Source organism: Strix aluco, chromosome 4 (assembly GCF_031877795.1).
Source record: "Strix aluco isolate bStrAlu1 chromosome 4, bStrAlu1.hap1, whole genome shotgun sequence".
Classification (NCBI taxonomy): Eukaryota; Metazoa; Chordata; class Aves; order Strigiformes; family Strigidae; genus Strix; species Strix aluco.
Genome location: NC_133934.1, coordinates 41,568,232 through 41,590,578, shown reverse-complemented (window position 1 = coordinate 41,590,578; position 22,347 = coordinate 41,568,232). Strand labels below are relative to the sequence as shown.

At 41.6% G+C, this 22,347-nt stretch overlaps 2 long non-coding RNA genes across 5 annotated transcripts; one reads left to right on the top strand and one right to left on the bottom strand.

Moving 5' to 3' along the window:
• Nucleotides 1-4,096: 4,096 nt before the first annotated feature.
• LOC141922837 (uncharacterized) lies at nt 4,097-22,274 on the top strand. Its single transcript, XR_012623108.1, has 4 exons — nt 4,097-4,632; nt 5,085-5,275; nt 19,685-19,869; nt 20,460-22,274. It is a non-coding gene; the product is annotated as an uncharacterized LOC141922837 (long non-coding RNA).
• LOC141922838 (uncharacterized) lies at nt 5,296-21,983 on the bottom strand. 4 transcript variants are annotated; one of them, XR_012623110.1, is made up of 4 exons: nt 21,943-21,983; nt 16,372-16,542; nt 13,249-15,369; nt 5,296-6,000 (listed from the first exon to the last, which is right to left on the bottom strand). It is a non-coding gene; the product is annotated as an uncharacterized LOC141922838 (long non-coding RNA). The 4 variants fall into 4 exon arrangements; XR_012623111.1 differs by lacking the exon at nt 5,296-6,000 and having other exon boundaries at nt 11,158-14,658; nt 15,116-15,369; XR_012623109.1 differs by lacking the exon at nt 5,296-6,000 and having other exon boundaries at nt 11,158-15,369.
• Nucleotides 22,275-22,347: the final 73 nt, after the last annotated feature.

Sequence of the window (22,347 nt, the reverse complement as noted above, 5' to 3'; positions counted from 1 at the left end):
TCAGGGCAATTTACTCTGTCATTCCATTCGGGGCATCATAAAAGTAACGCCTGTCATCTGGAAAAAATCTAAACTCAGAGAATAATATAATGCATTTCGCATACACCCTATTGAATGTATAAAATCCTACAGCACCAGAAAATAAAACACTTAGAAATCAAGTCTCTTTATACTGAGGGCTGACATCTGCAAATATATTCTACAATCAATACTATCCGACTTGATTTATGTCTTAAACAATTCTATGGGAAAAAAAAAAAAAAAAAAGCAGTATAGATTCTATTATAGCTCTAAAAAATAACTTTTTAGGCCTTGATACTAATCCCTTTGATCCACACCACTTAATGTATTGGAAAGCAAAAGAACTTCCCTTACTTCTCCTTTGGCTGCAAAATGGAATAAAAATAGCCTTCAGGGACTTGTAGATTCAGTTACATCCTCAACAAGAGAACCTAACGTGCAGTGTTTAAAGACTGATTGATAGACATCATCTCTTGATGATCATAGCAGAACTTTTTAGGCTGCTGATTGCAAGCACAGACATGCTGGAAAGCAAAATTTATGTCTGTCAGGCTTTCTGGTGTGCTATGTCTCCTCTTTTCTTCCCTTCCCCTCAAACCAGATTTCAGCAGTCTGACATTGAAATCAAGGACAATGGCCAAACAAACCTGAGCTAAAGACTAATATCAGACTCATAAGTTTCAAATAATTTTCTTTGGTAAATGGTATAAAAGAGAGAAATTAAAAATCAATTGAGGGTAAATTTGCCTTAATCCTCTAGAAGATGATGAAACTTTAGCACATTGGAAGCTTTAGGAGACATAGGGACTTTAGAAGGAGGTGTAGCGTGATGATTCAGTTCTTTCATCTATCATTGTCACAAAATTTCCATGTGCTCTGGGCAGGCACAACACAGAGAATGAGCTGCTTTCAGGAGGTCATGAAATTTCTGTTACCTTGTTATGAAGGGCTGTGAAGCATGAATTTACTTCTTATCCAGGATCAGTGCTGTCAATAGCTGATGAAATTGAAATATCAGTGGAATTTCCCTTTTTTTCTCCTTGCCTTCTGAGGTGGCAACTTGGTGCTACCTGTGAAGTAGCTGTGGAACCATTCAGCTGCCTCACCCAAGCTGGCAGTGTAAGGGAGCCCAGAAAACCCAGATGCAAAAACTGGAGCACCTTGAGCCTTCTTCTTTAAAAAAACTGGGCTAGTATGCTACCAGTCAGAGAGTTAAAGCAGGAAGTATCATCAGCAATCTGAGTGAAGAACCTGTTGGATAGTGTTACCTTCTTGTCTTACACAACCCCAGACCTCAGGCCTAGATACTAACATTGGATACCCATTGCATGCACTATGGCAACTGGGTTGCATATATTTGAGGTGGTGGGCGGATGCTGGAGAGATCACTCGGTCCATCTAATTTAACCACCATTTTTATATGGGACTTCTTGATCCCATTCATCATTCCCACTACTGTGATACAAGTCAATAGGAAGGAAAATTAATATTGACAGAAGTAACAGAAGATATAACAGTTGCCTAGGTAGATCGGTCTTCTGTTTTTAAATCTCGTACTTTTTAGTTGGACAATCATAGTATAAGACATTTTATTAAATACTTTTTTGGTAAATCACCTTTAAACCTGAACAGGACTATGGTTTCTGTTTCTAGGATGCCAGGTTAACAGCATCACCAGTAATGACACACAGATAAATCGTTAACAAAATAATGCCTTTATTTAGAACTAAATTTTCTATGTTCCAGCAATAAAAAAGCAAGTAGAGTGAATTTGTTATTTCAGTCTTTTAACTACATTTTATAACATTTGTGATAAGAAGAGGAAGAAGAAATAAAAGTGTTTTAGGTAGGTCCTACAGAACACAGGAGACATCTATCTGACACTATTGCAAACTGTGTGTAATTGCATCATATAGACAAGAGTCAGTCACAGCAGTTTTGTGCCCAAACACCAAGTCACAATTTCAGGTGTCTGGAAGCCACTTGGCCCCACCGGGAGAGAAATAAGTATGAGGAGAGCAACCTAAACCAGTGAATCTGGTTTGAGGGTGGAACACTTACCTGGGATGCTTTAGGACTGTTTCAGACACCAAAGGGTAAACATGCAAGGGCAAGAGGCCTGATTGCACACCTGAGCAGCATGGCGTGGACCTTAGTACATGGAGTAAAATGGGGACCATGTACAGTCCTGCTCCCCCACCTCTGTGTCCTGGTATCTTTGCCTCCTGCTCCGGCCCAGAAGCCATAGCACAGGCCACACTATGGACTGGCTTGTGCTATGGACAAGATATAGCTATACCACAGCCCAGAAAGTGCTGCAAAAGTCAATCCTGCAAGAGAACTCGGTCTTGGGTAACCATTCTTAAGGAAAATTATTCGGAGAAGAACTAGTGATCTCTCTCCTTCATTCTCACAAGGCAAATGTCAGTGTTATACCTGTTGTCAAATATATATTTCACTTTTGTAGCAGAGCTGATGCACATTAGCAGGGATAAGAAGGCTTAAGATGTTTCTTTTTTTTCATCTCCCTTATCGAGGACCTTATAAAGGCATATATAAGGCACAGGATGCAGCCTTACTCTTCATAGACAGCTCTGTTTCTTCAATGGTATGGTCTGAATATCTTTTGGTGTGTTTGAAATGTGAAGCCAGATTTTGCTGCTCTAACTTGCTTCTGTGAATGAGAAAGACTGTCTCGTTGGTACTGAAGAGTGACACACTTTTGACTGCAATTTCAAAGCTCATCAAATACTTGGCTTTGATTTCAATGCTTTTCACCGGTCTGAATGAATTGGATTAATTAAGGGAAATTTATGTCTTAACATCCTAAAATATTTTGAAAAATCTCCCTCTTTGGCCTTTCAAAGAAAAAAAAATCTTTTTAATACAAACAAGCACAATAAAAACATTCATTCTTGTGCAGAAGTGAGAAAAATAAAATATTCATGGTTCAGGAGGGTGTTAATGTTCTAATTCATGCCAGAGCAGATTTCTGGCAATTTTCATTAGGAAGAATCTGAGGGCGCCAGAGGCAAACAGCAAGATCCTGACCTTGAGAGAATTTGGAAAATGCAGCTATTGCTGCAGAGACACTGCCATGCCCACCCAGAGATGCCAGACACAGGTCAGTGGAGGCAGGCACTCAAATCCTGCCTATCAGCTGCATGTGTGATCTAGAAAGTGATGGAGAAAACCTGTAGGCCAAGTATCAGCTTAGTAAAGGCCACATCCTCAGATGTTAGGACTAGAAAAAAGCTATATTTTTGACAATAAATACTAGTAGTCTTAAATTTTTTAAGATCAAATATTTTTATAAAGGAAAGAAAACAGTGCAGCTGTAATCCCTGCTGAGCAGAACCTTACTTCCTTGACCACTAGAAAAACCCTTACCCTCTAATGGCCGGTTCACCAAGTACTTCTGAGTAAAGGTGTGCAATGTTTTTATGATGAAACATAAAACCAGGGAAAAAACCCACCTGGGTTCAGCTTTTTTAATGAGCCTGAAATTCAGATTCAGATTTACTGAAGATTGCCAATTACTGGGGGGAAATTTGCGGTTCAGGTTTGAAACATAATTCTCTGCTTGCCAAAACTCAAATGCATGGCAGATATAAACTAAGTGTCATAAAAAAAAAAAAAAAAAAAAAAAAAAACCCAACTGCCACTGCTATTCAAGCAGAAAACTTGAAATGGTATGGGATTTATTTTTCTGGGACAAATACCTCCACAACCTCATTTTCACAATTCTTCATTTTCTGTACAACTGTGTGTGAGAGGACACAAAATTTCTATGGAATTATGGTAACTAGAGATAAACTAAATGACTCCCCTCCAGAAGTCCTCCCCCAGGTGTGTTCAAAAGGTCAGGTTAGAAGCTTCTCAGCTTTGCATGGTCTAAATTAGTCCTGAACAAGAACCCTATATTAATGAAGATGAATGAAAATTTTCCTTTAGCTCAAGTGGTAAGAGGCCTGTGGTTTGGGAGCAGAAGGTTGTGATTACTGCTCGTCAGCCTATATCCAGACCAAATTCTGCTCTGTTACACTGGTGTAAATCAGCAAAACTCAGCTAGGTACTGGGATTTATATCACAATGCATCGGAAGTCAGAAACTGATGCACCTCAAAAAACACTCTTGGAAATGAACTTTCACTGATCGTTTTAACATCAGTATTACTATTATAATTCTTCTGTTAACTAATTCAGATGCCCATTTGGTAAGCACTCTGGACAAACAAATGCTGATCCATCCAGGGCACTGGAGGGCAGAGGGGTTACTCTAACTCTTAAGTACCAGGTTTGGACCCTTTCATGCACTTTCCCAGCTCCTGAAGAGCAACCTCTGAAAGTCCCGCTGTCCCTGCTCCGACTGCAGTCCTTTCCACCGTGCCTGTAAAACAATCCTTTTAGACCTGCTTCCCAGAATGGTAGGATGACTCACACAGTACAGCTTCAGCAGGAAAACATCAGCTGATATGGCTTCAGCAGGAAAACATCAGCTGATATGTATGATGCCAGCTCTGGGCTCCAGCACTGCAGCCCCAAAGCCATAGAAAATTTGATGGATTGGAGCTTGATCACACAGCTGCCACCCTACGGTCCTGAGACACAGGTGATGAGTTATGAACTAATGAATTGGATAGCGGTCAAATGTTGCATTAGCATAACAATTTTGTTTAGCAACACTGTGTTAAAGTTAATCAATAACTAATTTAAAAATTAAGACTTTTTAACCCCTGATGCTCAGTGGTTTTAGACATATGTGCTTGATCACTCTCAGGGCACAGCTGAAAATGGTCTTCCTGAACAACATTTTGGGGAAGGAAAGTCTTTGGAGAGTCTCTTTGTTGGGATCAGTGGTGCAGTACATACCATGGGAGGTGATGTATCTGCACTGGAACGCTCTGTTTCCCCAAAAGCACAAGCCTTCAACCAGGGAGGACTTTGTCATAGCTGACCAAAACTTAAGACTTGTTATCATCAGAAAAGTTTACATGTACTCAATTCAGTGTAAAGGTCAGAGCTTCCCATCCCTTCTTGAACCCCCCTTTTTTCTTCCTCCAGGTACTCCCTGCAGGATCTGTGGGTGGAGGGATTCCTTCAGCAAGCAGGCAGCAAGAGCCAGCTAACACCTCTGCAGGGACTGGAGATGTACTTCCCCAGCAGAGACTGAGAGCACGTGCTCGCTTACAGATCTTCAGCTGTAAAGTCATTCTGCTAGAGCTGCTGTTGGACATTAGCAGTATCTAAAACAGGTACAGTAAAATCAGATTTGGACAAATTTTTTTAGCTCATTTGTTATTGTATCTTAAGTACCATAGGTGTGAGCCAGAAAAGTAGAATGTGTTTCACAGGGAGACATTCATGCAGGACTGACATAATTATTGAACATGGCCTTTAATAACAATCAATAAATTGTATGTAAGAAAGAATGAATATAACACAACTCCTTTCTTAAATGTTGCTGTAAAATATGTTGACTTAACTACAGACAAATCATACATATATATAATTTAGTAAATTTATATATATAAAAAATTAAGATAAACAAGATATAGTCATTCAACAAAATTTGAACTTTCCCTTTTCTATGTTTTTGCCCTCATTAGTCTCCAAGAACCCAGACATTCCTATCCCTTTATTTCTGTGAAAGCTTATAAAAATGGAGGTCGATAATCCAGCAATCCTGGATTTAAATTCCTGTTTAAGCAGATTAATTCTTTATTCTTAAAATTAAAAAAATATCTGAGATTTAAGAATTGCAAATAGTAGCAGCATTATTCAAGTATTGGCAGTTACTCTTTTCCCAAGAGCCTTGTGATACTGAATGCTTCTCAATAAGACTCCTGTAACCTGCTCATGTGTTTCATTTTGAGCCTTAGATTTGCAGCAGTTTTCCTCCTGAGTTAGATTGGCAGGGACTCTGATGTTAGTGCAAGGTTTGGGTCACTTCCTAGGCTGCTCTGTATGTGATGATTACCTGTTGGTGAACAGAATAAAAAAATTAAGAATATTCTCTTCCTCTAGTATCTTACAATTGCAAGTGTTTTTTTTACTGTGGGTGTTACAGTTGTTACAGAGAAGGAAAGAACTTTGCAGGTGTGAGATATTGCACAAATATCTTGTGTCTCCTGCCCAAGCGCATGGTTGCACACTGGTTAACCCAGATGGGTTAACCCAGGATGACGTTGCTGCGACTGTGGGGCTTCCTCTGTCTTCTGGGTAGCTGGTTACCTTCTCCCACAACCCAGCAATCTTTTCTCTTTTTTCATAGATAGAGCTAAACTTTGTGCTACATTTCACAAAATAATCTCCATCTTCCGGACACGTCAACAACTTTCCATTCTCCATCCCTCTTACTTCATTGTGGCCAAATGCCTTGCAATAGATGAATAATGGGTTTATTCTTCCTTTGAGTATGTACCTTTATGTTATCTCTTGGAATATTTTTGCTTCACAGGCTGGCACCAAAACAAAATGAAAAACATTAATGGAACTTCAAAACAGGCCACCTACTCTTGGAAGCCCTACTAGTAACTTTGTCTGCTTTATTTTGATCACAATGTATTTTAAGATGTTTGTCTTGGAAATGTGAATGGTGGCCGATTCCAGCTTTCATGCCTCTCATTACTTTATTGCATCTAAAAATGACTGCGGAAACTCAAATCTATTTCTAAATACAATATTATGGTTCTACATATCTGTTTGGAATGAGGTCAGAGGCACGGCTTCCAAGCGAGCTGAGTATTTGGTTTGGTCCTTCCACTGACATTTACACGGGTGGAAATGCTGTGTACTCCAACACTCTGTCTAGGGTTACACTCCCACTCACCTCAGGTTTGAGTGGAGTGGAGTAGGTAGAGGAGCCAGCACACAGCGTTCAGCTGAAGCAGCATCAAGCTCGGACCTTCAAGCCAGACTTCCCCATGACACAGGGACAAGCTGCCTACTGAATGGCACAGGGGGTTGTCCTTCCATAACTTCAGGAGGGCTCTGGCCCTTAGCCATTTATCTGAGCAGGGTGAAACTGCTGTGCTGTGTATAAGGAAAGATGAAAGCTCTCCAGAGTCATCCCCTGCCCCCTGATGGGTACGCTTGAGTAAGCTGAGGTCGGTGCTGGCTTTGGACTAAGCACTGGCCAGCCTGCCTCAGGAATATGAATAGTAGAAGTGTATGTCTCTGAGCACAGACTTTTTCCTAGCAGCAAATCCTTTCATTAAACCAGCATTTGAGGGAGCCAGCACACATTACTTGGTCCTTTCCAGAAAGGGAGACCAATTCACAGGACTGTGTTCAGATGTGGGGACAGAGCTGGGCACGAACAACCAGATATGCTAGCTGCTCCAGCAAGAAAAGCTTCTCCCGCCTTGTGCTATCAAAAGGTCCTCCTGGGACACTCTGTTTCATTGGCATCCATGTCCTGAGAGACAATGAAAAGGAAGTTGGATCCCCTCCGTGAGGTTTTATGTTGTTCCCACTGTTACTATGATAATTTTCATATTTTGAATACATTCCAAGAACATTTTGCATCTTCCTTTTTACTACAGATATGAACAGCTGTTTTAAAAGAAACTGATAAATAGATGAAATCTTGTGTGTTTTCCAAGTATTCGCTTAGCTACAATGACTGCATTGGGAAAAAGCAGTTTCTGGACTGAGGCTTGATTTGTAAATAGCCAAATTATGTAAAGACTTGATTTATGATCCAGTGGGTAGTATTTTTTTTCAGTATTATGGGACCAGACTCCTAGTCTCATATTCATTGTTGATATGCATAGTTAAATGAAAATTAAGAGTATTCTCTTCAGGAAATTCTCTGTTCAAAGAGAAATCTCAGGCTTGCTTTACACCACTGATAATGCAGAATTCCCCCCTCAAAGTGTAATTTTCACCTTGGATTAATTCTCAGTCCTTTGACCTTGGCAACTGGAATTCCCACTGATCTCCGTGGAGATAAAATTTCATCCATGTATGTAACTAAATTTGAGACCACAGGTATAGAAGAAATCTATTTCATTCCTTAATGCGAACTAAGAGTTCTTTTTCTATCTCTTGCCAAAGAGGTTGTTTCTCCTTTGCTTTGCACAACAACTAGTCCAGAATGATGTAGTCTTTAAACAAAGATTCCAACAGAGGTATTCAAGTCTGGAGTTATTTGTCAAATTAGTCATGATACTTATTTGTAAGTAATAACAACTGGAAAACTTCACATTACATGCTAGAAAGAAAATTAGGCTAAATAATTCTTGAGCAATATTCAGATGTCAGGCAGGAAATCCTGCTCACATGGGACCACAACATGTTGCACACCTTTTTAGGCCTCTTTACTGAGAAAAGTTTTCTGTTTCCTTTTAAAACAGTGAAAGGATTGTAGTAGAGAGGTGAGGAGATGCCTTTACCTGCCAAGGAAGATCTGGTGTCTACTGAGGGCAAACTCAGGCAAGGCTCAGATTCCTGAGCACGGCACAATCTGGAACTGACTGAACTGAGTGAATTTGGGGTGTATCACCACGGGAAGTGGACCACCTGAGCCTGACACACCCCAAGAGACCTCTGGCATGCCCTGCAGCGATGTAGGCAAGAAAATGCACATGGCATGAGTGTACCAGCCTGCCCACAAGCACTGCCAGAAGATTTTGCTCAGGACCAAGAGCAGGTTTTTGATACCTATACAACACAGGACATCAGATAAGAAAGGGTGTGATACTCAAGAGCACCCATATGTGTGTGTCAGGTGAGAGCAGAAAAGGTGCTGTACTTGCCACTGCTGGAAGATGGTGCTGGCTCTGGAAGCAAAGGTTACCGGGGTACTAAGCCAACCAAACATCCTTGGGGATGGATGAGGCACTTGCACCAGGACTGGCAAGTGTGGCCCTTTTGGGCTGCTGCCAACCCAGGCCAGCCAAAGGGCAGGTTCTGGCTGCTGGAGCTGTGCTGCCTCTCCAGAGTTTAAAGCCTGCAGGGGTGTCTGGCACCTCAGCAGTACATGAAAATACACACCACAGGGATTACTTCTGTTTGTTTGCTTTTTGCTTAGATACCGGCCCAGGCTAGGACTCCTGCTTTAGACACTAGTGCTCACCCTCCCATGGGGCTCAGCTTGTGCTGGGGGCTGGGGCTTGGGTGGGCAGGGAGGAGGGAGCCGTCCCAGCCAGTGCTGCTGATGTGTGCCCAAACGTCCATCCTGCCTGTGGGCAAGGAACTGAAGCCAGAGCAAGGTGGGGCAGCCAGGCATGTCAAATGCATCAGGAGAAGAGGGGGAGCAAATTTGAGCTTAATTTTGCAGTCCACCTGTGGGTTGAGGAAGACTGGGAAATTATCCCTTCCCCCTGTGACAGTGTATATGGATTCATTTTACATTAGATAGGCACCTGACTGAGAAAGGGGGACTCCTCTGTTTCCCCTTGGTTACCACCAGACTGCTGATGCCAGCACTCCTGTCAATTTGGGGAAGGAGTTTTGTGTCCCTAACTGCAGAACAACCAAGTTTCAGATGAGGGTTGGGTAGGAATGTCCCATTAGGTTTGGGTATCCTTGTAAGAGGGTCTCAGGCTGCAGGTGGATCAGGCACGGCATTGCCCAGTTCCACACCAAGTACTCTGACAGGGACATAGGGAAACAGCAAGCCACTGCGACCACTCCTGGCAGTTTCTGAGTGGAACTCGCCGCTGTCAGTGGATGTCAGGAGCTTAAGGAGCCAGGACCTTCCAGACACTAACATCTCCGCATCTTAGTCAAGAAAAAGTATTATCAACACAACCTTTGGTACCTATGTTAAGACTGTGATTCAGCTATAGACATCTATGACATAAATTTCTAAATCTGACTTACCCTGTTAGAGTCCCTTTAGAGCAATTGGAAAGAAATAAGCACTTTAAGGAGTGATTGATTTCACCCAAAAACAGCCATACAAAATGGATCACACAGATTTGCACCCAAAGACGTTTAGAAGGACCCTTAATTTATTAACTTATATCTGCATATGATTCTTTTCCTGGCTTGCTGCGCTGAACATAAATGCATATAACTCTAAGGGGTGTGGAGTCCTGGGGGAATTTAAGCCTGAAGCGGTTGCTCAGACTGAACAGCACTGCCTTAGCTGAAGACTTTTTCCAATGTGTGCTAACAAAGCTCCATGTGAATATCTGTGATTGTCTATAAAGGATTGGGATTATTCAGTGCAAGGCTGGATATAGACAGAAAATGCAAGACTGAATGCCCATCAGTAACAAGACCTTAGATACCCCAAAGGTACTTTTCACTAGTGTTTTAATTTCAAACATAGACTTTTTAGGGCCTGTTTCCATAGACATGTTCAGGGAGTTGCACACCTGCTCTGCTTGTGCTTGGAGCTGCTGGACAAGGGTCAGTTCTGGAAGCCATTTAATACCACACCAAATTCACATTCCTCAGGCCTCTTTAGATCTCTGCTGCAGTGCCTAGAAAGCCAGTCCTTTGATCAGACTTAGGGGTTACCCTTTAACTATTCCCTCTTTCCCTTCTTTCCTCCCTTTTCCTTCCTTCCTCCTTCCCTCTTTCCTCCTGTCCCGCCTTCCTCCCTTCTGTTCTCCCACCTCCCTTTCTCCTCTTCCCACCTGCCTGCCTGTATGTAACCCAAATTATTTAAAACAATATCTTGATTTTTCATTACAAATAAAGAAAGAATGGTTCTGGTTCTTTCCGCTGTGCTTCTGTGCAGTATCTATGTCGTTTATCCATTCTGTGTGACTTCTGATTTTCTTTAAGCCAAGCAGGACACAAAATGTCTATGTTATGTGTTTATGCAGCAACCATTGAAACCATCTTTATAGATAATTTTTAGTAAAATGAAACAAGTTTTAGTTTAGTAGTTAATGAAACTATCTTAGAATAATAATTTAGGCAGAGCAGCATGTGAATATTCTCACTTTTAAATGAAAGGAAAAAGAGAAGGTACATACCTGTTCCCAGAAGGATATTTAGATGATCAATGTACTAGTAGGGATGCAAACACATAATGTGCAGAACGGAATGGGGACAAAGCAAAAAACAGAATTGTTTAATTGAATTGCATACAGTATTACTGTAGTGCTATTTTTCTTGTTTGAAGAAATCCATATTGATCTGACATTTCTTCCACATTTCATAAGATGCACGGACTAAAGAAATTACTCTATAAGGAATCTCAATTCCTTTCTCATTGTCATCAAACCTATAAAAATGTTGGGCATAACAGCTTTGTTCAGTTTATGTTGAAGATCTGTACTGAGCCTCTGAAGCTGTAGGTGCTCTCCCTGCCTCGCCATCAGTCCAGTGCGTAACCACTATCTGTGCTGTAGTTTCCCCATCTGTAGAATGGGGATAACAAAATTGCCTGCTTTCTATAAAAATCATAAAAATAAATACATTTTTTAAAGCTGGCAAAAATCCGCTATGAAAATATTATGGATTATTGGTTGGAATTTAAAAAAAAAAATAGCAACCTTTCAGATTATAACAGCTAATAGAAGCAAATTATTTCTAGGAGCAACATACATCTAAGTGAGACTGAAGAGTCAACATTTATAGCTTTTTTGAAAGCCACAAGTTTGCATGTGGATGGTGCTTGAACTTTGCCTTTTCACTTACAAAACACTTTAGCGTCATTCAGTAATTCAGGAAGTGAATCAAGTACAAAGGTGTCAGAGTACAAATTTCATAGAGGAAGTGACACTAAGGTCATTACCCATACTGAAAATAATCAAGTCAAAATTCTTGAAAACAAGTTTTTTTTCCTGTGGAGAAGATAATGTACAAGAACTAATTTCTTAGTCATAGGGGTTTTTTGGGGGGTGTGCTTTTTGTCTAGCTTCCTTCCCAAAATTTGCACAGACTTGGTGAAAATGAAAATTGAGCCTTAATTTCCAGCTATGAATTTCCAACTACTGTCAAGTAGACGTATATAGAAATAAATCGGTTTGTTCTTGTAGCTCCATCTTGCAGCCTAATCTGCAGTCCAGTCCATAGCCACAAGAGAGGTTTCATCCTTTCTGAAAATATTCCCAAGGATAATTAACATGACAATAGTTATCAATTACTTCACTCCTTCAAAACACTTATCAAGTCTTCAAAGCACTTACCAAATCTCCTCTGCTAGTCCATTTAGATTTGTGACACCTTTTTCTCTAGGCAAAATTGTTCCTCTCAGTTTATTTGTGTTACAAACTGACCTCTATGAACTGGGTTTGTGCTGTTAGAAAATACAAAGCATCCAGAGTGTATCAGCAAACCTGGACCTCGCTAGGTAGTTTAGGAAGCTTTTACTTATTCAGATGACTCCTGTGCAAGGCTCGGGTGAATTTAAATCTCTGAGTAAATGTAAAGAGTAAAAGTGTTGCTTTGTAAATCACCACAAATTACTTGTTCATTGAGGTGCAGAGCTTTCTAACCTTTTTTGTCTGGAGACTCTGGTCAGAGCTGAAAGTACTTAAGCTGTTGAAGTCTCGGTTAATATTTGTGCTGAACGCATCTGCCTGGCTCCCACCTGCCCCAGTACTGAGGACCGCCTGTGTTCTGGCCATCGGACCTGGCCAAGCAAAGTGAGCCAACTCCAACTGGAATTGGTGGGGTGGAGTACCTTGGAAACTGCTTAAAGAGAAAATGATTCTTTAATGGGAAAAGTGTGATTTTTCCAAGTAATTTGACCCGAGTGGAAACAAAGCTTGTCAGAGACTGTATTACGTGAAAATGTTTGCAGAATGATGTCAGTGTGTTAGCACTGTTAGTAGACAGTTGGGGCTTTATTCACAAAAAGGACACATTTTCACTACATGTAGTAGATTCATAAATGAGACTTTCTGTGCGCAAGTGAGCTCTGTGAAAAACACATTTTTTGTGTAGATGGGCCAAACTGGTTTGTGGCTCTCTGAACGCAGGTTATCAAAGGGCCTTGAGAGGTGTGTATGTGGACATAAGTAACTCTAAGCAAAGGGTAGAGGAAAGAAACTGGGGCACAAGCTCAAAGAAGCTTCCCAAGCATCAGGTGTAGCTCCCTGCTCTTGCCGTGGTGGCTCAGGTCAAAGATCCACCTACCTCTGCCTCCTCTCTCCCTGGCACTTGTTTAGGGAAATGTGTAAGAAGCAAGGAATGTATTAAGTGATCCATTCTCAGTTATACTGCCGCAGCTCTGACAGTCTCCACAGCAACCACACCACACAATCCGCTCCGTAAGACAATTGGAAAAATATGGTTTGTTTGGGTGTTAACAGACCTTCCAGCTCAGTGACATTTTCTGCTGGAGATGATAAACTCAAAGGCAGTGCAGGCAAGAAGTGAACGTGGAGCAAGGGAACTGGAGGGATGTTTTGCAGAACCTGGGAAGTCTGAAGTCAGTCTCAAGCTCGGAGGCAAGTAGCCAGTTCTCAATAATATTTTGAGGATCCTCAGCCACCCGTTTCCATGTGGGTGGGAGTCTATGAGTGCTAATTAAAGGACAGGATTCACAGTGCTTGGCAAGGGGAGGCAGAGGCTACTTGGTCAGCTACTGTATGGATCACCTTTTTCAGTGCTCCTGCTGTCCTTTGCCTCGAAACCAGCAGTAAGGAGCCTGTGGAGAAATTAATCCAGGAAAGTCTTCAGGAAAGCCTTCTAATTTTCTGTAGCTGGCCCTTGCTCCTCTCTTTGGGACCGAGGAATGAATATTGCCTGTAACATTTACAGCTTGCTGCCATCCGTTTCTGTGGAATAAAATAATCCCCTTTGCCCTCTGCTCCAGCTTTTCTGTAAAGAAGTGATATATAATCTGCAGGTGGTCTGTGGGATGGTCCCTTGCCGGTGATTTCATTTCACTGTGGTGCAATATATCGCTATTGTTATTTGCACATCTTCAGTAGTAACATACTAGGGAAATACAGATACTTTTATTAGAACAGCCTGAAGCATCTTAGCATTTGGAAATGATTTGGCTTTATGGTACTTGCTGTGCCACAGGTTCAGTGTACAGTTGTGCAAACACATCCATAACAGAAGGTAAAACATACTTCTCCAGCACCATTTCCTATGCCCTCCCATACGGGTTCCTACTCTGTACTGTTCACTAGTGTCTGAAGCCTAGCGCAGTAGTGCATTAAGTGATGTGACTAACATCTGTCATGCATTGTGCTCTGAAGGAAAGTGTGTGCAGCAGATTTAAATCCCTCCTTAGGCCTAATGCACATGTATTTCATTTAAAAGTCTGACACAAAAAAAAAAGGGGGGGAAATAAATCAACATGGTCTTACCCTCACTGTTTAATTAGTTCTTATTGTATTCATAGCCCATTTTCACTTCATTATTCATAACTGTCAGTTCACTTTTTTTTCTCCTTGTTTAATTAAAATTATTTAAGAGAAATCAGAGCTAGGCAAGGGTGCCTGACTTCCAGGCTTGGGGACCAAATTCTTTCTTTCTGCATAGGTCAAGTACAGTATAAGCAGCTGCAATGAAAGCTGATCTCTGCTAATTTGCCATAAACCATGATTAAGGGAAAAGACAAGGTAAAACTGTCTTCTCATTAATTTCTCCAGCCTGGTTTCTTCTTCCTTCCTTGGTCTGACTTGTGCCTGTTGATACCTAACTTCAGTGCACCAAGAGTGCGGAGGTGAGCCTCAACCCTCCAGCTATCCGCTCTCCTCAGATCTTCCTGAAAGACAATATAAAGCAAGTCCAAAGTCAGATGGAGACCTTCACAACAAACTCTTGGCAGAAATCATGATCCAACAGGCTTCTGACAAGGGCCAAATCTCTCTATTTGTGCCTCTGCACTTTTTGACCTGTGGCACAGCAGTCATAAAGGCTGGAAGTCTTCCCTGGAAGGAGGACTCTGGAGATGGCAGTGATGATTGCTCGTTAGCTAGCTCTGCTTCACTTGCTTGCTTTGCTTGTCAGGCATTTTGGGACACCACGTCAGCAATACTCAGATGAGACTTATGCCTGTGTCATTCAAAGCAACTGGTGCAGATGTTAAGTTCACACTGTGCCACGGGGAACCTGGGCCTCGGAGCTCAGGTGGCAACAAATATGAGGACCAAAGGGAACAGTCAGCGACAGGGCTGTGCTAACAACGATGACAGCTCCTTGGGTTGGGGCAGTTTACCCACCTTTCATTCACACTGGGGCACTGGAAAGTGTTTCCAGACAGGACCGCCTGCAAAGTGCTTATAGTCATTGATGATGAGACAAGAAGCCGTGACCACAGACAGCAGGGGACAGAAAGGCCAGCCTAGATCCTGGGGCTGCCCTCTGGAGAAGTGGGGCCCAAAGGGGTCCCACCCTTTTCCATGTTCTCCATCTCGACAGAGGACCAATGACAACAGGGTTTGTTGGGGGTTGAGGGCAAGGCTGTCTGCAGGTGCTAGGAGGGAGAGAAAAAAAGTGCAAAAACCCATGTGTAAGAGGTACAACCATTGCATCGCACGTAGCTCTCTTGGTCCTCCCAGGGAGCAACTCATACTGGTTTGCTGCTCATTTCCAGGGACAGTTGACTGACCAGCAAAATTGCCTATGCTGTACCACAGAGATTACAGCAGCCAAGGACAATATTTAATTTCAACATCTGGTGGAAAGCATCCTTAGTGAGGAATCCTTAGCTGTTTTTATTTTCTCCTTTCTCAAATCCAAATATGACTGCTCAGGTAATGCTGTCAACGTTTTTATTGAGGGATAAGGGCTGCAGGGCTTTATTCACAGAGGAAGAGCCTGGAGGATTCGGGGACAACCAGGATTTAAATATTTGCTTTTGATTTTGAGTGCTCCAATACTAACAAGACTCTAGAGTCAGCACTTTAAAAATCAATGAAACTGTGATCATTGTAAAGAGCTAAACTGGCGCATTACTCTGCTTGTGTATTTTACAGTGAACACTCGTGTTTTTGTGCCTTCTGCACTGGCATAATTGGGCCACTGTTCAGGTGCATATTGCTCTTCAGGAAGGACACATAAGCATGTGTTTAAGACCTATGAAATCACCAGCCTTTTTTGCCTTTCCTAAATCAACAGGACTTAAGCATGTGCTTAAAGAGCTTTTTCCGAACTGGGGCCTTAAAGAGCTGAGTTAGCTTATCCACCTTCCTCTTTAAAAGATGGATGTGGAAAATTTCCCAGATTATACATCTGCTCTTCCAATTTACATCGTGGAGGGTAAGGCTGAGTACAGAGGGAGCAGAAAAGGGGAAAGAAAAGTAAAAACAATCCTGAGCTGGCAGCCTGGCAAAAAGAAACCGAAACAGCTGCCTGCCAGATTGGGAGGGCTGTGCGCTGTACACACCACGGCAGGGCCATCTGCACGCCAGGCTTGCACCAGGTGCTGTATTTAGAATAGAAGGAAAGCCACTCAAGAGAAAGCAAACCTGCTTACGGTCAAGAGGTGTCTTATTCTGCAGTCTCTTCTTGCTGTTTCGTCTCCATCTGATACGTTCCTTGTTTCTTTCATGCGAACTGTTGCAATGGTACCAGTCGAGGAGAGGAATGATGGGTTTAGGGAGGCTTCTGCCTTGGGTTTGCTTTTTCTCCCCAGCACTGTATGTTACTAGAGCATGGAAACACAAAGGGAACTCCTGCCATTTGAAGTGACATTTGGGGTGCCCCACAGACAAAAAAGGATTACTCTGCAACAAACCCATCCTTCTTAAAGGAGTGACACTTCCTGGGGGTGGTAGTGCAGTTCAGGTGCAAGGACAACAGGCAGCACAGCACCTGTGATTGTGTGTGTGCTGCCCACAGCCTGCACTTTGGTCCCCCTGCATGGGAGGTTTGCGTTAGTTGCATCTGTGCTGCCTCCATAGGCAAGGTCAGCCAGTCTCCCTGTGTTGGTAGGGAAAATATGTTTGCTTCAGCGGTCACACCACCATGTGGGTCACCAGCAAGACTGGCTCAAGCGTCTAGTGAACAAGACACATATAGACACAATCTTTTCTCCTCCAGAAGCTCCTGACATGCTTCTCATCCCAGACAGTTTCAACGAAAGCTTTTTTTGTTTACTTTCACTGTATTTCCACCCCCATTCCTGAAAGTTTTCTTTCATTATGGAAAGGATTTGGTTAGTCTTTCAGTGAGGCTATGACAAAATAAAGAAAGTGCAAATACCAATTATGCTGTAGTCAGTCTGAGTTCATTCCAGGTGTGACTTGGTGAAATTTAGTGGCCCACGATATGCGCAGGGTTGACACTCTGACTACTCCTCTGCCCTTAAACCTGGGGAATTTATGAGCCTTATCTTGGCTGCTAGATCATCCTTCTCTTCCTTTACTTGTTCTTTACTTCCTCTCTTATAGTTTTAAAACTTTATCTGGACCTAGGCTGTTCTTTACATCACATACTCTCTCTTTGATTTCAAAGATGGAAGGGAAGTTATTTAAAAATAGGCTCCATCATAGACTGCGTTCTGGTAATTAGGCACGGAGCTAGACCTCGTAAGTACATCTGTGGCTCTGAGGGAGGTCAGCATGGTTTAACTTTTGAGGAAGAGAAGAAAATCAAACTGTTTCACCATTTGACTGGTGAGAGCCAGAGATCCCTTTTTATGAATTTTTTCATGTTGTTGTTTTGTAGCTTTGGCTTTTTTTATTCAGTTTTCCATTTACTTTGACAATGTAGTTAAAAAATGATCTCCACGTAAGAGCACTCAGTGTTGATGGGGCTTGGTGGCTGGCTGGCATGCTGTGACTGCAATATACAGTTTCCAAAGAGTGACCAGAGCATTGGTCTGAAGACACTTGTCTTTTGAAGCTGGGATGAAACTGCCAAACTGATTTCTTATTAAACACCAGTTAGATCATGATCTCTTATTGCTCTTTTTAAATCATGCTGACAATGCTCTGGGGCTGACTTTCTTCTCAATGAGGTATAAATCACTGAAATCAGCGGATGTGTTTCTCCATTCTTTACCACCTGAAGTAGCAGTGGGCTGCAGAGGAGTCAACAGTTACGGATGGTAGCATTTTACACCTAGCACGAATCACTTGGGAGGGTACTGCTCGGGGACAAGCTTTACCACTAATCTGCAGTGTAACCCCATGGGGCAAATCAACTCATCTGTGTCTCCATTTCCCATCTGCAACATAAACATTAGGAGCTTTGCAATCAAAGATTGAAGAGCTCCATAAAAGAGACATAGATTATTATTACTTTGCACATAGCACAAGCAGTGAAGAACCAGTCCCAGGGAAAACGGCAGAGGTGAGAGGAACATATGGCTATCTGTATGTCATTAGCGATCCCCAGAGCCTCTTGTTCTCCCAAAGCTCATAAACGGCGATATGAACATTTTAAAAGTAACTTTTGTAAAAAACGTAAAAGGCTACTTTAATTAAATGAACATATCTTTTCTCTTAGATCATAACCTTGGATCCCTATGTTGGGAATTCAGAAGCATTTCAAATAATTAAAAAAAGAAAAGAAAGACCGATGTTCTTTTATAGCTGGCAATTTTTCAGGCTTCATATATTAAAACAGTCTTTCCTTTTGTTAAAAGCTGGCTGAAAAGCTTTTGTAATAAGATATTAAAAATTGTTTATCATCCTGGATCATTAATAGGAAAGCTTGAATGTAGACTTTAAGACTTTAAAAGGGCGGTGCAAATCTATATATAAAATTGATTCCTTTATCTGCCTCTTTTTTGTTTGACAGAACAGGATCTTACAAAAATAAAAGTATTGTGTGCCAAAGTGGGACTTTCATTCTGAGTAATAAATAGAACAAATAACCTTACTTTTTCATTGTTTAATCTACTGCCATCTCCAGTGTAAAGGAGATGAGAGCTTGGGCTTGTGGTTTGGGCTCAGTCTGAGATGACACTGGCTTGCAGCAAGCAAGGGAGAGCAGATCAGTTAATAGAGTCCTGGCAGAGCGGCCACAGGTCTGCAGACCTGGGTCCCAGCAGTGGTGCTCTCTTAGGGCTGGGACCACACCATGTGGCCAGGCTGCCAGAGTGACCGCCTGGCACAGGGCATGCCCTGCGTGTGGCCTTGCTTGGGTATGGCATCAGCACGGAAAAGCATCTTGGGAACCAGAAAAAATCCACTTTCTCACCACTCCATAGGACCTTTTCTCCCAGATCTAGAAGGTCTGCCACTGCCAGTCCCTTAACAATAATGATAGACGGAAGATACTTGTTTCTCTCTCTCCCACTGGGACGATATGGTAGCCCTTTCTGTCTTTCAGGATCACTGAATAACATGAGACACAGACCCCCTTGTTGCAGGCATTAAGACAGAGGACTGCCATCTGCATTGACGTTCCTGGTTTTAACTAGTTTTAAGTTGTCAAACTGCAACGTTTGCTGTGGAGACCTTTTAAGTCTGTCTAGACACAAAATACAACATTTCTGTGTGCTTCCTTAACCCATCAGGCTTCTGGTCTTCACCATATGCAGACAGGAATGTTAAATTAATAATGTTGAAAGTACTGTTGGTATTTCTCAGGTCACCAGTAAAAGTAAGAGACGTGTCAAGGTGGGTCTTATTTCCAGTTTAATTTTGTCTGAGCACTATTCTCGTGTGTTCAACATGCTCTCAACTATGTGTGGAAGTTGAGGTGACTTATTTATCATTGTTTTAATGCCTGTCTTGACCTGACAAAATTTTCTAATTATGCATCCCAATTTTAATGGTTTGACGGCCAGAGAGCTCTGACTGCAAGAAATTAAAATCAGTGTTGGACTATCCTGACAGGTCTTGTTTCCCAGACCATTGCTCCAACAAGGCATCTTCCCCATCTGGTACCTCCCCTCCTTCACCAAGAGAGGCTTACATGAAGGATGATGTCTGGGACCTCTTTGAAGCTTGAAGATCAGCTTCATGGGAATATGTGCCACGCTGCTTCTGGAAATCTGCTGATGAGGGCTCAGAACTTTTTGGTAAGCTTCAGCCACTAGTGTTTTTTTGGCCATTGCCCATCTCACAGCCACTGCAGTGGCTTGGTTTAATAAAGCAGTGACACTGCCTATATGGAAACATATCTGCATTACGTGTTTGTTGAATGGCTCTGAAGGAACTAATTTATAAAAGTCAGCACGTTGGTAAATGGTAGCTAGTTCATGAACAACAACAAAAAGAAGTTGGATCTACAAGTCACTACAAATTATTTACTGTGTCCAGATTCATTTGCAGCAATGGGTTTGGGTGGAAGAAAATCTTGAACTTTGCCAGAAATCCCTTCTTTTGTTGTTAGCAGTTACATCTGCTGCTTCTTTCTTCTAGTGGTACACAGATCTCTCTAATCCCTAGAATGTGTTCCCAATTTGATTGTATTTACATATATGTCTATAATCTCACTGAAAACACCAGCCCATCACATTTCCATGCTGTGTTAAGGTTTGGTTTGGATAATGTCACTTTTCTTGTGACTGGAGAATTTGGCTTCCTGTGAGCTTTTGGAATTTGACTTCTTTTATATAGCCAGAGGTTTTTTCTGTCTCTTTTTTTTTCTTTTTTTTTTCCTTTGCAGTTTTCCTCTTTTCAGTCTACTATGGGAACCAAGGATGTGTACTGCATACCCTCTGGCCTGCCATGTTTAACTTAGATGAAGCCTCAGTATGAAAAGTATACATGAGAATTTGCATTATGTTTGAAGTGGGTGCAAGCCATGCTCCGTGACTGAGGGTCATGCAGGAACCATCATGGAGATGCAGGAAGTGGCAATGAGTCATGTCTGAAGCAAATCCAATTGAACCAAACAAAATAAAAACAAAAGAAACTGAAAACTCTTATATCTGAGCTAATAGATTTTAGTGCTTGACTCCTATAATCAGAGCTAATGTCGCCTCATGCAGACTCCTGGCCAACACAATCCCTAAATAAGCGTTGCTGGTTGTGAGTTTGCACTTGGGAAATGTGATGATTCACTGTCCCCCAAGGATAGCCTGTGCCTCATTAAGAGATAAAATCCAGAAGCCTAGCACTCATGTTAAATACTAAACCATGTGCTGATATCTGACATGGTCAGAGCAACAAAATCTCTCCCACAGGCCTCAGAGCCAGCAGCCCCCTTGTGTGCTAGCAACACCCAAAAGGCAGAGATGCCCACACAATGCCACCGCCCACCTCCTCCTGAGTCTTGTGTGGAAAAAAAGTCAACATCAGCCAAACACCCATGTGAGCCAAGGGTGCACAGCAGTGGCACAGTGGGCTTCTCTGAATTCGACCCCAACATGAGAAGTTTGATCTGAAAAGAGGCTGGTTCCTACTGTCCCCTTGATTGCTCTTAGTTTCTCAGGTAAGGAAGGGAAACGAAGGTGCTGTTGTGTCCCACACCAAACCTTTATGTCATGTCAGGGCTTTTTCCACATCATGAGCTGCACACTCCTACCCCTGGGAGTGGGTTTTCTAAGTCTCCACAGAGGACAGTGTTGACAACTTTTTAGAAGTCAAACGTATATCATGACAATTACGAGAGCAGAATGTTTCTTAAAATGTATTTTTTCCTGTTGGTACAGAAAATGCAAAATATTTTTGTCTTTACATTCTTAAAATTGAACACTTAGAAGAACTCTGTTTCCAGAAAAGATACCTCACTCATCGCTCTAGGAAAATATTGACTACTCACAGCTGGTAGTGAAAAAAAAAGCCAAGCCAGCCCTATGAAAAAACTACTAACCCAAGGTTCATGGATCAGATACATGTAACTTCATCCAATCGATGGGATTTTTGTTGTACCTCTGAGCCTATGAGGGAAAGCTAAATTATGTTTTAAAATATATTATCAACATTTTTCACATTAAAAATCAACATATCCTATATCTCATTCCCTTGAAGTTTAAATAGAAACTCAGAACTTTCCCAACTCAGAAGGAGCCATCCTGCTTCTCTGGTTGAACAGATCTGTTGTATTAATTTACCAAAACCATCCACCTGATTTAGTTGAAATAACACTTATAAAGTAATAAATGTTTAGTTTAAGAGGAGGTTAATGAGCAAAGTTTATTACTTACTGGAAAATCATTGAAATTGCAAGCCATGTATATTTACAAAAAGTATGCTGCATCTGAAATAAATCGGAAGAATTTTGTTATTAATTTCCTGCATTGTTTACATGTGTTAGAGCTATGTTTATTCCAGAAGATTCACTCACCAGGAGTGACAGAAATCAAAGTGCAAACTGGTTTATTTTTCTCAGTAACTTATTAATAACTGCATCAGTTTTTAGGTTAGATAGATGATATGCAACAGATATTTTTCTTCAGATATATACACAATAAGTGAGAAAATAAAGCAAAGAACTGTGTGAGTTGTTTATTAAGTGAAATAAAATAAAAATTAATCCTATTTTTGCAATTTTGTCATTTTTTTCTATTCATTCTAAAAGATAATGAATAAGTCACAACAGTGAAATAATA